The 6,001-nt window shown below is 35.0% G+C and overlaps 1 protein-coding gene across 2 annotated transcripts in view; it reads left to right on the top strand.

The window, feature by feature from the left end:
• Nucleotides 1-251: 251 nt before the first annotated feature.
• The window catches only part of peli1a (pellino E3 ubiquitin protein ligase 1a), a 50,468-nt gene continuing 44,718 nt past the window's right edge, over nucleotides 252-6,001 (top strand). For both annotated transcript variants that reach the window (XM_056456296.1, XM_056456279.1), the window contains exon 1: nucleotides 252-417. The gene's annotated coding sequence lies outside the window, so the exon portion shown is untranslated. The remainder of the gene's footprint in view (nucleotides 418-6,001) is intronic.

A 6,001-nucleotide genomic window follows, 5' to 3' on the forward strand; every position in this document is an offset into this window, starting at 1 on the left:
ATTTGAAAAGAAAGAACTAATTAAGTCACTAAGTAACATAGCATGCTGTAGTTCGTATTATTTATGTGGTCAACTAACAACATTTAATGAAATAAATTCCACAATTATTCTAAAAATAACGTGACAAAAGTTAAAAGTCCAGGATTAACAAGCAGGACTACATTACCCATAATGCTACACTACGCGCTCTGTGACGTCACCCCGCAGGTTTTGTAGGCTGAGCGGTTCTGGAGATCTGTCAGTGTACTCAGACAGCTGGGATCTCCTGCTCACTCCTTACGTTACTTTTTTGACAATTTTATCCGAGAAACAGCACGACTGCTGTCATTCCCCCCCGATAATTCCCGAGTCAGTCCAGCTGGAGTTTAATTTTTAATTAATTTGCCGCGTTTTTTCTGACAAAAGTCTTATTTAGAGGTAAGCTTTTGGTTTATTAAAGCAATGTAATGCAGCTCGGGCACATTTTTAGATGTTGGCATATGTCTATAATGCAAATGTTTGTGGCACTGAAATGCATCTGCAGAAATTATATACAAGTAAATGACATTTTGAAAGTTTTATATCTACCAAATATATCTTAAAAATTCTAAATGTTAAGTTGAATGTCATTAAATATACCTTCTCAATTTATGTAAATGAAAAATTAGCGTAGCGTATATGCTATTAATAGTGTGATTTAGGTTCTTTAATCCCCATAGATAGCTATTAAATATAATTGATTAGGCTATATAGCTATATATACATATATGTAGGCTGTTTTTGCACTTTTATTCTGTTGTGTGATGGATTGCTTTAGTTGGCGTTAAACTGGCTGATTGAGAGTGCCAGCTTTGATTGTTTGATTGATTGATTGATTGACAGCTGTCAGCGTATTTGTCATAATAATGTGTGCTTGTCATCTTTAATAATTCACTCGTGTCTTTAATTGAGTTCGTGTTTCTGGATCGTGTTTCTGACCTTCATTTGGCTTCATTTCTCATTCACTAGAGTTTATAAATTATTTTAAAATTGAATAAGTGAGCCTTAATAATGCTTAATTACCTCAGTTTGTACCAATACTTACAAATATTGTGACATTATATAACTGTGATGACAAACAAACAGCAGCAAATGTAAGTAGCCTATGCAAATTATGGTGCAACAGAAGAAAAATGGCTGTAGTAATACTGTAGGAAAGTTGTTGTGATATTGATATTGACCATCGTTTATACTTTTCATTTAATTATTTTATCTGATAGATCAATTAAAACATGCTTAATTAGACAGACAGATGTGAAACAGCAATATAAAGAGCAAACATTGTCTGCATTTGACCTTTTTTGTTTTATGCCCAAGTTCAGACTAGAACTAAGCAGCATTAGGACCCACCCCCACCCATAAACCCCTTGGGAGAAATGAAAATAAACAAAGAAATTTATGAAAATCGATATTAGAAGTAAACTGAATAAACCTGATAGACCAATTTTGATAGCCAAAATAAATTAATTGATGATAATTAAGTATGTAAAATTGCTTATTTTTCAAATGTGTTCATGGATTTTAACTTATATGTGATAATTTAATAAAAACTGATTTGTCCTATCAGTATAGAATTAAATAGAATAATATCTTTTTCATGCCTGAAGAGAAATTCAATCAACCAGTATCTTAAACAACCCATAATTACACCAAAAAATTTATTTAGGCTAATATATTTAAATAACAATCAAACCCAATAGGTCAACCAATAAAAATACATTGATAAATAAATCAATCAATCAATGAAATCGATCAAATTTTTTTAACACTCAGATTCCAGATTAATAAATAATTATGTCTCAACCAAATATCGTCCTGCACTGTAAAAATCTGCTAATTAACCATTTCCATATTTAGTGATTGATAAGTGTTTTCAGTTTGTTTATGGTTGTGAATTGCATTATGGGATGTTGATCTCTGCTCTGTCGACTTTTAATGTTGAAAATTCAACTCTAGTTTAACAAAGTGACTTTTATTGACATTCACTGAAAAAAGTGTTGCATGCAAAACTGTTGCAAACAAATTATTTGTGTTGAATTTAAACAAACAAATTAAATTTAACAATGTTCAACTTCATTTGTTTGTTTAAATTCAGCCCAAATAAATTGTTTACACCCACTTAACTTAAAAAAAAATTGAGTAAATCCAAGGAATCATCTTTAAATAATTGTTTTCAGTGCAGTAGTTTGAGACAATATAATGTATTAGAAATAATATAGAGAGGAATAAGTCTGTAAAATGACAGAAAGTGTACTGGCAGTTAATTTGATTTGATTTATTTATGTCGAACAGAAATATCATACATAAAAATACATTTCAATATGGTCTAAATGGAGCAGGATGAAGCACAAGCTATTATTTTCCCACCCCATTACCACACACATCATTCGTCTATTACAGGGGTGGGCAAACTCGGTCCTAGAGGGCCGGTGTCCTGCACAGTTTAGCTCCAGCTCTGATCAAACACACCTGCTTATAGATAGTTAGTAATCTTGCAGACATTGATTAGCATGTTCAGGTGTGTTTGATTAGAGTTGAAGCTAAACTGGCCCTCCAGGACCGAGTTTGCCCACCCCTGGTCTATTACTTCAGCTTATTTCTTCTTTAACTTATCTCTTTTTTTTTACATGAGACATATGAGCTTTGCATGAGATATATGTTATCCTTTTGGCATCTTTGACATATTATATGTTTGATTCCATTTACACATTTACATTATATTACATAGACCCGAAAAATACATAGTACTGCAAACAGCCATTAATTAAAATTTCATAATTCGTTTCTTACAAGTTTAAGAAAGGTTATTACAAGGGTTTTGTAGCATAATATATAACACCAACCAGACAATATAGCACTGCAAACTATTAGAAATGTTCATAAAAGTCACTTTTTCCAACTTTTCAAGGTTAAAAGATTTTTTGAAACAAAATCAAGATCCCATAATGCAAATCAGAAGCAGAAATAAATGAAGGAAAAGGAAAAACATGAATCACTAAACACGGAAAACTGCTAATTTAGGATATTTTTTACAGTATACAGTGTAAAAAGCATTTAGTTGGCTTTACTTAAGAAAGTGAGTAAAGTTACAATGGGCTTACTCCCTTTTTACCTTTACATTTCAATTAGGAGGCATTCAAGAGGCATTCAGCCTCTGAACTGCTACAGAACTGTGCTCAGAGACTTACGAGCTACAGTTAGAGGGTGGGGTTTAGAGAAAACAGTGTTTCTACAAGTGGTTTGTCACGCCCACTCACCTGTGTGAGGCACATTTCATAAATACACAATGCGTTTTTTCTAGATATATGGAGTGATTGTGGCGACGCAGTGGCGCAGTAGGTAGGGCTGTCGCCTCACAGCAAGAAGGTCGCTGGTTCGAGCCTCGGCTGGGTCAGTTGGCGTTTCTGTGTGGAGTTTGCATGTTTTCCCTGTGTCTGTGTGGGTTTCCTCCGGTTTCCCCCACAGTCCAAAGACATGCGGTACAGCTGAATTGGGAAGGCTAAATTGTCAGTAGTGGATGAGTGTGTGTGTGTGAGTGAGTGTATGGATGTTTCCCAGAGATGGGTTGCAGCTGGAAGGGCATCCGCTGCGTAAAACGTGCTGGATAAGTTGGTGGTTCATTCCGCTGTGGTGACCCCGGATTAATAAAGGGACTGGAATGAATGGAGTGATTGTAAAGTGTCTGGTGCAAATGTGCAAAAATAGATGCAGGTGTTGATTAAAGTGTCAGAGAGATGAAAGAGTGTGTTCTACATGTGGTTTGTCAAACCCACTCACCTGTGTGAGGCACACTCACAAAAAAATTCTACGATTGCAATGATAAAATTGCTTCAGTAAAAACCTGTAACATGTTTAACAGTAAGTTTACTTAATATATTTACAGCTATTAACTGTAAATTCACACTTTCCAACCTGACACTTCAACTTTTGTGCTTTTTTGTTGACAACAATGGTTGTTTTTAGATTTTTTTCTAGTTTTTAATGCACATCAGTTTATTTTAATGTTGATTAATAATGTTTATTGGATTGCTGTCATTGTGTGTTACTGTGAGGGTGTTGAGTCATGTGAATGACACTGAGCGTCTTCATTACATATTATTATACTTCATCTCTGCTTGTGGGAAAAGCTGTTTGTGATGAGCGTTTTATTCATCGTATGGCTTTCTCTTCCAAACCTGCTTATGTTGTGTAGTACTTCAAAACATTGCTGTATAACAATTTTTTTACATAAGTAAAATGTCAATATACCATAAAAATGAGACATTTCTGTTCTTTTTATGATTATATTTTTAGTGGTTTTCACCTTTATTATATAGGACAGTGCATTTGAGACATACATGGGTAGCAGAGAGAACCGGGAAGGATCGGCAAAGGACTAGCCTATGGCCACTAGCCTATTGGCACCGACTTCCAGCCATATTTTTAACAGTTACATTCCGATAACCACAGCTAGCCAATTTTTTACAGTAAATTTTATGGATTTATTTTTTACATTGCGGATTTACAGAATATTTTAAGGTTGTTGTGTGGTGTGTTGGGGGAGGAAGGAGGAGGTCTCCAAAGAGGTCTTTAGGTTGTTAGTTGTCGTTTGAATGATATCAGTGAGTGTGCAGTCTGTGTGGAAACGGGAAGATACTCAAGATACTAAGGGTGTACTCACACTATGTAACCGCACTCTGGCACACCTCTTCCAACCGGGTCAGGGCCAGCAAAGTGAACCGCACCTGAGCCCGATTCAGAGCACTCACACTTCTCAAACGATCCGTGAACCAGGCCTGGGCACTTTTCGGATAGCATAGTGTGAGTAGGCACTAAGATTCTGACGGTATGATAACCTTGGATGAAAATATCATGGTTTTACGGTATCACGGTATTGTGATTACTGCTCTAAAATATATTCTGTTTAAATGTCTGAGTGAAGAACAAACAAAAAAACCAAAATAAAACCCTATATCTTATTTTTTGAAAGATTTAAAACATTTTGGAGCAGTAAACATGTCAGGGTAAATAGTGAAAATGACCCTATACACTTCTGCTGTCTTCATTAGTTTTAAAAACACTGATTTCTTTACAATTTAAAACAGCATCTTTGGATATCTTTTCTGCTATATAAAAGTAAATAAAACATCTTATTCATACCATAGGAACGGTATTACAGAAAATTTGGGCGGTTTTAAAACCTTGACTTTTCCAAAACCGCGGTATACCTTGAAAACAGTTATCATCCCATGCCTAATACCAGTGAGGAACTAATTTTTACTAATTGATTTTAGCTTTATGTTTATATCAGCGTTTTGCAGCTTAATCAAACACAGACCTTTCTCTATTGACCTTATTCTTCGATGCGGAGGTGCGCTCGTTTTTGCGATTGTTTTAGAACTTCCGACTCAGCTGTCTATGGGAGAAGTGACTAGGAATAATAAACGGCAGAAAACGGTCAAACTACTGGCTCTACACGCAAGTGTTTGCATGACTATACAGATAAAGCAGAATAATATAATAAGAAAACGTCAGTTTGCAACATCAAGCAGCAAACCGAGTTGTTTTTAACGTCTAAAAATGAATGGAAGTGAATAAGACCGGAAGTCTCGACCCAAAAAGATTCCAATGGCTGTGCCCGCTCGTACACGAAGAATAAGGTGAATATGAGGAATTCCAGCGTTACAGATGTGACATTTGCAATAAAATCTTAAAACATAAATTTACAAAGAAAGTAGATGTTAACATTATATTGAAACTTCTGTTTATATTTCTAAACGGCTCACCACAGAGTTCCGGGATCAGAAAAACATCAATCTGGAAACCTGCTTTATATTTTAAATGAGGAACGTAAACATGAATTATGGATGTGAGAGGGTTTATAAGCTACAACATACTTTGTAGAATTTCTGTGTATTAAAATCTGCACCACCCAAAAGAAATAAAGCTAATCAATAGGATAAGAGTCGGCTCTTCATAGAACAAACACGATTGATTTGATATT

This window comes from Danio aesculapii, chromosome 1 (genome assembly GCF_903798145.1).
Source record: "Danio aesculapii chromosome 1, fDanAes4.1, whole genome shotgun sequence".
In the NCBI taxonomy this organism is placed as follows: domain Eukaryota; kingdom Metazoa; phylum Chordata; class Actinopteri; order Cypriniformes; family Danionidae; genus Danio; species Danio aesculapii.